Below are 10000 nucleotides of genomic sequence, written 5' to 3'. Positions count from 1 at the left end.
GCGCACGCACGCGCCGAACGGGGCAACGCCACGCGGGGAGAGGACAGGCCTTCCCCCCCCCCACGACGCCGACGACGCCCGAGACCACACGCCTCGGGGGAGGGCCGCAGCAGGCCCGGGAAGCGAGGCGCACCCGGTTGGGGGGGGCCGCGCGCCGACCCGATGCGGAAGAGCGGGCCGGGACAAGACGAGACGCCGGGCGAGGCAGGCGGCCAAGCGGGGAGGGGGGGGCGCCGGGGGACGCCTCCGGCGCAGTCGACCGCCACCAGGACGCACGCGGGGGTCTCACCGCCAGCAGCCTCCGAGCACGAAGGCGGCCCCGCGTGGCACCTGGAGCGGCCGACCAGGCCTTCAGCGATCCCTGCGGCTCCCCCACCGCCACGCCCAGTCGCACGCGGCCAGAGCCCCCGGAGCCCGCTTCCCCCCAACACGCACCGCAAGGCCGACCCAAACCCTCCGGGCGCCCACCGGGCCGCCACCGACCTGGCCCCGAAGGCGCGCGCCGTGGGGGTACGCGGACACCGGGCCAACCAGCGTGGCCGGCGGCGGCGACGCCCCCAGAAGGCGGAGCCGGGTTCGGGCCCAGACGGGGCGGCCAACAGCATAAAAGCCGGTGAGCCGCTCGGGGAAGAGAGGATCGGCAGGCGGCGGACAGGGAAAAGGAGCACAAGGCAGGCAAGGAGCCAGGGGGCCACGGAGACGAGGGCACGGGGAACCCGCAGGGGGCTAACTCGGGCAAGCAACCCTCAGGCGCGGCCGGGCCACCAGGAAAACACGGCCACGGGATCCCACCGCCACAGACACGAGGGCGGTCCCGCAGCGCCCCGCCTGGGACGCCGAACGGCCCTTGGGCAGCCCACCGAGCAACCCCCTCACGAGCCCCGGGTCCCGCCACCGGCGGCCCCAAAGCAACCTCAGCCACAAGCCCAACACCAGGGGCCACATGTCGCCCGTCTCTCGTCCGTCCCGGACCCGGTCCCGCTCCGGGAGACCGGCGCGCCGCCCCGTGGGGACGGCTCGCTCCCCAAGGACCAGGCGGCCCCACACCCCGCGCCACGCGAACGCGGTCATCGGCAGCGGTCGCGGCTCGGCACGGGAGCGGGCGGAGAGCCGGCTCACAGCGGAGAGCGGCGTCGCGCGCCAGACGGAGTGCCACGCGCACCCGCCGCTCGCAGCAGCCTTCCCATCCGCTAGGACGTCGGGCCCGGCCCAGCGGGATCCTCCCCCAACTCGGAAGGGGGAGGCGCGGGCCACAGTAGACGACGAGCCGCGCGCTCGGCCCCCGCCGCGGGGTCCGGCGGAACCCTCACTGTCCCCCCACCTCATCCCATCGAGGCGGGGGCAGCGGAGGAGGAGGGTTCTCTGCAGGCGAGTCGCTACGGCAGCGCTACCACAACACAGAGAGAGGCGGCGAGCCGGGGGATCCGGTACCCCAAGGCACACCTCTCGGATCGCTAGAGAAGGCTTTCTCACCGAGGGTGGGTCACGCTCCCCACCCGCCAGTCGCCCCTCGTCGGGCCCGCAGAGGCGCTCAGGGACGCCTGGGGAAGGGAGGGGGCCTGCGGCGCGAGAAGAAACCTGCGGCAACCTGGAGCGTTTGCGGTCAGGGCAGGGGCCCGGCCGGCGCGCGTGCGCACAGCCCCCAAGGCCCCCCGCCGTCCACCCACCTCCTTTCTGTGAGGCAAGGCGCCTCCAGTTAACCCACACACGACCGATCGGAGGCAGAACGGCAGCCCCTCGGCGGCCGGCCGGCGCACGCGTGGCCGGCCCGAGCCCACCGCCACCGCTCACACGGCCCGCGCTCCCCCGCCAGAGGGGAGCACGGGACGTGCGCTCGCCAGACCAGGCGGCGCCCTTCCCCGCGTGGGAGGGGCGCGTCTCACTCAACCGCCTCGACCCGCACAGCCAACGAGCTCCCTCAGGACCCACGCGCGGACACCATGGCGGCGACCGGAGGAGGGGGCGCTGGGGGCGGGAGCGACACACCACCGCTCGGCCTCGGGCACCTGAGAGACAGCCCGGGGCGCTCCAGGAGCACCGCAAAGGCCCAGGCGGAGCCAGCGCTCGTGCAATACCCGAGAGGGCAGCACGGCGGGCCAGCGGGACAGCACCCCCACCGCCGCGGAGGGGGGCGGCCCACGAGGCGACGACCACAAGAGGCGAAAGCGAGGAGTGCCTGCTGCGTCAGAGGACCCCCGCTGACCCACGCCGGACGCCACGAGGCAGACGGCGGGGTCGGGACAGCGAGGTCGGGCCGGGTTCCGCACCCCAGTGCCTCCCAACGCACCGCCCGCAGGCGGGGATGGGAGACGGGGGAAACCCCGCGGGCGGGACGAGAAGAACGGGTCTCATTCACCACGAATGCCCGCCCCTCGCCCGTCGCGGCTCGGTCCCGGCCCGGGAGAGCGTGACATCACCACATCGATCAGGGAAAGCATCCCCGGAGCAGGGTCGGCCAGCCAGCCACAGCCTCCCCAGAGGCCAGCGAGCAGATCAGCCTGGCCATCCCCAGCTCCAGGACAGGGGCGGCAGACAACCCGGCAGAGACGAGGAATGCCTGACACGCACGGCACGGAGCCAGCGGGAGTGGGGTTGTCTCGGCCGCCCCAGGTGCCCGCAGCGGGGAGCGCACGGTGGCAGGGTAAGCCCGCGCCACCTTCCCCGCCGCCCCCAGGTGGGTCAGAGACCCGGACCCAAGGCGGCACCGGGAGCTGGGACGCTCGGATGCATGAGAGACCGGGCACACGGGCCCCAGCAGGCGGCTCAAGCACGAGCAGGGCCGGCTAGCCGGGTCACCGGGAGGCCGAAGACCCGCGACGCATCCAAGAGACCCAACCTCTCCAGCGACAGGTCGCCAGAGGACAGCGTGTCAGCAATAACCCGGTGGCCCAAAATGCCGGCTCGGAGTGAAACATATACCTCCCCAGGAGACAGGAGGTCGAGTCACCGACCACGCCGCCGGCCCAGGGAACCCGCGACACGGGCATCTGTCCCCAAAATCGCCACCATCGCAGCCAGACACGGAGCACCCAGGGCCCTCTGGTCGACCCCAGGACACACGCCGGAGCAGCGCCGGGCCAGGGACGTCCTCCCGGCCACCCGTGCCACGCAGGGGCCGGCCCGAGTCTCCAGAGCGAGACTCGGAAGCGTTTCCGGCCGTCCCCTCGTACGACCGGGACACACGAGGGACCGAAGGCCGGCCAGGTGTGACCTCTCGGGCCGCACGCGCGCTCAGGGAGCGCTCTCCGACTCCCCACGGGGACTTGCAAACAACAGGTCACGGCAGAGGGACCGCTCCCCGGCACCCGGGGGACGAGGCAGGACGGTCCCCGGCTCCCCACGGGGACTTGCAGAAAAAATTCGGCCGCTGCCTCAGACGGCCAGGATGCGCGCGGGCCCGCGACCGGGCCGGGAAGGGTGTCCCCAGCCTCCCACCCCAAGCCCGGTGGGTCCCCGCGGGTCGCGGGTCAGGCCTCGGGAGCCGCGGCGTGCTGGTCGACCAACCCCGGCAGCCCCACACCCGGCTCTGGCCCGAAAGCGCAGCGACAACCTCTCCCCACATAAGCCTGCACGCCTGAGCTCTGACTCACAAGTGACGCGCCAGAGCTCTGGCGCGACCGGGACAGCCCGGCTGACGACCGCGGTCTTTCCGGAGCTCTGCCTAGCTCACAGCGGGGACGGTCCCCTCCCTCGGCAGCTGCCACCGCAGCTCCGGAAGCCAAGGGAACGATATAAAAGCGGCCGCCAGATGGAGTCCGACAACCGTCGCGAACGTCACCAAGACAGATCCGGATGGCAGGCCGGCCCGCGGACCGCAAAACCGAAACCGTGAGTCGAGAGACGCTATCCCGAGGCCGAAAACGCAGCCCCTGTACCCCAACCCCACAGAAACGGTCCCCAAACCCTGTCTCTGCATGGACCGCGACACAGTCAGAAGACAACCCACGGCGTGTGGATGTTCGGAGAGGCATCTCGGTGGGAGAAACAACAAGCAAGGACTCGGTCGCGGGTCGTTGAGGACACAGGGAGACACAGAATGCGTAGGCTCTTCCTGAATCCAGACAGAGAAGGAGGGAGGGAGGGAGGGAGGGAGGGAGGGAGGGAGGGAGGAAAGGCAGGCAGGCAGGCAGGCAGGCAAACATAAAGAAGGAAACAGAGAAAGAAAGAAAGGAAGGAAAACCTAAAGGAGAGAAAGAAAGAAAAGAGAAGAAAAGAGAAGACAAATATTAATATAAGTATTTCCATTTGTATATAGGTATAACATATAAAACTACATTAAAATAGAAAAAAATTTATATGCATACACATGAATGAACAGATAAAAATGAATAAACAAAAAATAAGATAACATAACATAAGCAAATAGGCCAGGCGCGGTGGCTGACGCCTGTGATCCCAGCACTTTCAGAGGCTGGGGGAGAGAGAGAGAAAAAAAATGAAAGAAAGAAAGAAAGAAAGAAAGAAAGAAAGAAAGAAAGAAAGAAAGAAAGAAAGAAAGAGAGAGAGAGAGAGAGAGAGAGAAAGAAAGAAAGAAAGAAAGAAAGAAAGGAAGAAAGAAAGAAAGAGAGAGAGAAAGAAAGACAGAAAGAAAGAAAGAAGAAAGAGAGAGAGAGAGGGAGAAAGACAGCGAGAAAGAAAGACGAGAGAAGAAAGAAAAAAAAAGAAAGAGGAAAGACAGGAAGAAAGACAAAGCAAGAAAGCAAGAAAACAAGACAGCAAGAAAGCACGACAGAAAGAGAGAAAGAGACAGAAAGAAAAAGCAAGAAAGCAGCAGAGAGAGAGAGAGAGAGAGAGAGAGAGAGAGAGAGAGAGGCGCGAGGCGAGGCGAGGCGAGGCGAGGCGAATCTACCTGCTTTCACTACATGTGGGGAGAATCAGGAAAGCCCCCACTAACAACAAGGCCTGAAGTGGAGCTGCCATCTGTGAAATCCGAGCAGAAGAGTCCACACGGGTTAAAGACACGAAGAAAGACAGGGAAACAACTGCTCAAAGAGAAGAACAATCTGGCCCAGCCAGGGTCTGTCTCCTGAAGTTGTGTGGGCAACGAGGGAGTGGGACGGAGGGAGGGAGTGGGACGGAGGGAGGGAGGGCCTCCGAGGCTCGTGTCAAACAATAAATGATAATAAAATAAAAGGAAGTTAAAAAAAAAAATTGCGCATCATTCGTAGCATCACTGACGCCTCGAAAGGCGAGAGGCATGTGTTTATGTCACTGTGGGACTGTTTTCTTTTTTCTTTTCTCTTTTTCTTCCCTCTCTTCCCGGAAACTCACTTTTTAATTATTTCATTTTCCTTTTCTTTTTTTTTTTTTAATTTTTAATTTTACTTTCATTTTTACTTTTATTTTTAATTGCTTGAGAGGTTGTCTCCCTCTCTCGCCCAGGCTGGTGTACAGTGGCGCGATCTCGGCTCACTGCAACCTCCGCCTCCCAGGTTCAAGTGATTCTCCTGCCTCAGCTCGGCCTCCCGAGTAGCTGAGATTACAGAGGCGCACGACCATGCCCGGCTAATTTTTGGTATTTTGACTAGAGACGGACGGGGTTTCACCATACTGGCCCTGCTCGTCTGACCACCTCGTGATCCAGCGATCCACCACCCTCGGCGTCCCAAAGTGCTGGGATGACAGGCTTGAGCCACCGCGCCGGGCCTAGTTATTCCTTTTATTTTATTTCTAATTTTTAATTGTACGTATGCACGTATGCATGTATGTATGTATGTATGTATGTATGTATGTATGCATGCATGCATGTATCTATCCTTTTCTTTTTTTTTGAGACGGACAGAGAGAGACAGTGAGAAACAGAGAGAGAGAGAGAGAGACAGACAGACAGACAGAGAGAGAGAGAGAGAAACAGACGGGGGGGGAGAGAGAGAGAGAGAGAGAGAGAGAGAGAGAGAGAGACCAACAGACAGAAGGACAGGCAGAGAAAGAGAGTAAGACAGAAGACAGACACAGGGAGAGAGACAAGCGGGGGGGGGGGGAGAGAGAGAGAGAGAGAGAGAGAGAGAGAGAGCTCCCAGACATCACGAAGCCGTTTCAATGACATATTCTCTCTGGTCTTTGTCTGGGGATATTCAGTTTTTCAACGTAGGCCTCAAGGGCTCCCAGATGTCCCTTTCGAATCTCTACAAAGAGAGTGTCTCCAACCTGCCTAATCAAAACAAAGGTGTAACCCTTTAGGATGAGTCCACACATCGCAAAGCAGTTTCTCAAATACATTCTTTCTAATTTTCATCTGGGAATATTAGGTGATTCACCATAGGCCTAAAGGGACTCCCAAAAATCCATTCAGAGAGACTGCCCAAAAAAAGTGTTTCTAACCTGATGAATCCAAAGAATGGTGTATCGCTAAGAGATCAATCTACGCATCACAAATCAATGTGACAGATAGCCTCTCTCTGGTTTTAATCTGTGGATAGTCTGCTTTCCAACGTAGGCCTCAATGGGTTTCCAAATGTCCCCTCACAGATTCTACGGAAAGCGTGTTTCCAACCTCCTGGTTCAAAAGAATTATCCGTTCGAGGTGAATCCACACGTCAAAAAGCAGTTTCACCAGCAGCAGTTTTTCTCCTTTTCCTCTGGGGATGTTCACTTTCACCAGGAGCCACAAAGGGCTCCCAAATGTCCCTTCGAAGATTCTGCAAAGAACTGCTTCCAATCGGCCGCGTGCAGCGGCTCACGCCTGTCATCCCAGCATTTTGGGAGGCAGAGGCGGGTGGATCACCTGAGGTCAGGAGTTCGAGACCAGCCTGGCCAAAACGGTGAAACCCCATCTCTACCAAGAACACAAAAAATTTGCCGGGCTTGGTAGCGGGTGCCTGTGATCCCAACTACTTGGGAGGCTGAGGCAGGAGAATCCCTTCAACTGGAAGGCAGAGGTTGCAGTGAGCCGAGATGGTGTCACTGCACTCCAGCCTGGGGGACAGAGTGAGAGTCTGTCTTAAAAAAAATAAAAACATTAAGAAAAAAATACTACTACTACAACAACAACAACAACAACAACAACAACAACAACAACAACAAAATGCTTCCAATCTGCTGAATCAACAGAAAGGTTTAACTCAGTAAGAGGAATCTACACATCGCTAAAAAGCAGTTTTACAGATAGCTTCTTGTTAGTTTTTATCTACAGTTTCCTGGTTTTCACCCTAGGCCTCGAATAGCTCCCAAATGTCCTTTTGCAGATTCTACAAAAGGGCCGCTTCCAACCTGGTATATCAAAAGAAAGGTTTCACTCTGTGAGATGAATCCACACACGACAAAGCAGTTTCAGAGACAGCTTCTTTCTAGTTTTTATTTGGGGATATTCGGTTTTTCACACTAGGCCTCAGTGGGCTCCCAAAGGTATACTCGCGGATTCTACAGAAAGAGTGCTTCAAACCTCCTCAATCAAAAATTAGTTGTAATTCGGTGCCATGAATCCACACATCACAAAGCGGTATCATAGAGAGCTTCTTTCTATTTCTCTGGTGGGGATACTCGGTTTTTCACAACAGGCCCCAGTGGGCTCCCAAATGTCCATTCTGCTTCCAAACTGCTGAATCCAAAGGCAGTTTTAACTCGGTATGATGAATCCACACGTCACAAAGCTGTTTCATGAAGACCTTCTCTCTCGTTTTTATCTGAAAACATAAGATTTTTTCACCATACGACACAAGGGTCTCCGAAATGTACACAGACAGATTCAACAAAAAAACCCTTCCAACCTGCTGAGTAAAAAGAAAGGTTTAACTCTGCGAGACGAATACACACACGACAAAGCAGCTTCACAGAGAATGGTGTTTTTTGTTTGTTTGTTTGCTTGCTTGCTTGCTTGCTTGCTTGCTTTTTGGTTTGTTTTCTTGGTTTTTTTTTTTTTTTTTTTTTTTTTTTTGGAGACGCACTTTCGCTCTTGTTGCTCAGACTGGAGCGCAATGGCGCCATCTCGCCTCACTGCGACCTCCGCCTCCCAGGTTCAAGCAATTCTCCTGCCTCCGTTTCCCTTCCCGAGTAGCTGGGATTACAGGCATGTGCCACCACGCCCGGCTAATTTTGTATTTTCAGTAGAGACGGGGTTTCTCCATGTGGGTCAGTCTGGTCTCGAACTGCCGACCTCAGGTGATCTGCCAGCCTCGGCCTCCCAAAGTGCTGGGATGACAGGCGTGAGCCACCGCGCCCGTACAATTGTATTGTATCGTATTGTATTGTATTTACATTGATTGATTGATTGATTGATGCTGCCTGATCAAAGGTCACTCAGGCCCAGTCGTCAAAGTGGCGATTTCCTAGGCAACAAGGAAGGGGGGAGCTTGGAGGTGGGGGCGGGGGCGGTGGAGAAGACACAGTTGCCCCAGGCTGTGCGCAGGCGGCCTGAGCTTCCTTCCTCTGTTGAGGCCTCCATTTTCAGAGTAACAGTGGCCGCTAGGTGATGCCCGACGTCTGCCAATGAGACTGTCAGCCCGGAATGAATTGGGATCGCCTGGAGGGGGAGGCGGGAGGGGGAAGGATGGAGGCCCCCACAGCACAGTGGGTCACCGCGCCCTTCCAGGCGATCCCCACAACTAATCGACCAGGGCCCCTGGGGGCACACAGCCTAAGACCCCAGCCATCGGATCATCTGGAACTTCTGTCCGAAGACGAGAGACGAGAGACCGACTGGAAATTCTCTCGGTCAAGGTCCAAACGTAAAAGAATCACTGACACAGACACCAGGACTAACTAAGACAATTTGTAAAAGTTTCCGTGTTTTGGGTGAATCCGCGTATTTCTGGATCACAAAATTACTGATTTTGAACATTGCGGTTTTTCCACTCCTTACGTGTACGGTCCTGTGATAGACAGACCAGGGGACTCCTCAGCTCAGAGTCCATGAGGCCAGAAGCTGACATCCTAAATTTCTATGTAGAATGAATTTCAGCAAGCCAGCCAAACACTCTGCCGTAAAACTGTCCGGAAGACAAGCGGTGGTGTTTCGGGGGCGGATTTGGGGGGGGGGGGGGAGCCGGGTGCGGTACGCTCACGCCTGTCATCCCCGCACTTTGGGAGGCCGAGGGCAGGCGGATCCCTCGAGATGGTGGCCATTGCACTCCAGCGTGGGCAACAAGAGCGAAAACTCCGTCCAAAACAAGAACAACAACAGAAACGTGAAGTGCCGTCTGCTGTTCTTTTTGCTTCCCACCCCGAGAAGAACAGAATACAGCTGTTGTCTCCCTGCCCGCCTGCCTGCCTGCCTGCCTGCCTGCCTGCCTGTCTGCGTGCCTGTCTGTCTGTCTGTCTGTCTGTCTGTCTGTCTGTGACAGGGTCTCGCTCTGTCTTTCGCCCAGACTGGAGTGCAGTGACACCATTGTGGCTCACTGCAGCCTCAACTTCCCCGGGGTTAGGGGATTCTTCTAAGGGATCCTACGGCCTCGGCCTCCCAAAGTGTTGGGGTTACAGGCGTGAGCCATCAGCACCCGGCCTGAGTTCATACATCTGGTCTCACTACGCCTTAACCACACGCCCGTGAAGCACTCAAGTCAAGAGAGAGTCGGCAAGAGACTTTCAGCATTCTCTCCCAAAACCAGTGAGGTGGATGGCGGCCCTGTGTTTCCCAAGCTCCTGTGGTTTTAAGTGGCCACGCGTAGAGGATAGATAGATTTAAAATGTTTCCAGAGAGGCGCAAGCCACAGTCATTCAGGACATCCGAGCGCGAGATGGGGTTTCTGACAGCGACTTAAGGGCCAGGGAGGGCCAGAGTCTGCCGAGGCCCTCGTTCCAGTGGTGGGGCCGATGGAACCCAAGGCTGAGGGAGCCAGCAGTCCGCACAGAGAGAGCTCCAGCCCTAGGCCCCACCGTGCAGACCGACTCAGAAGGAAGAGAGTCCCTCATCCTACATACGTCACATCCCTCCACTGAACTTGGGAGCGGATCCGTTTTCCAAACATGAGGTGACTCTCGGTTCGAAATGGATCACAAGGGGCCGGGCTTTCCAGAGTCGGCATGATAAAGCAGTCATTCTGTGGCACAGAACGAGGTGTGGCTC

Source organism: Macaca mulatta, chromosome 10, assembly GCF_049350105.2.
Source record: "Macaca mulatta isolate MMU2019108-1 chromosome 10, T2T-MMU8v2.0, whole genome shotgun sequence".
Lineage (NCBI taxonomy): Eukaryota > Metazoa > Chordata > Mammalia > Primates > Cercopithecidae > Macaca > Macaca mulatta.
The sequence above is the reverse complement of the archived record's forward strand: the minus strand, read 5'-3'. Positions refer to the sequence as shown.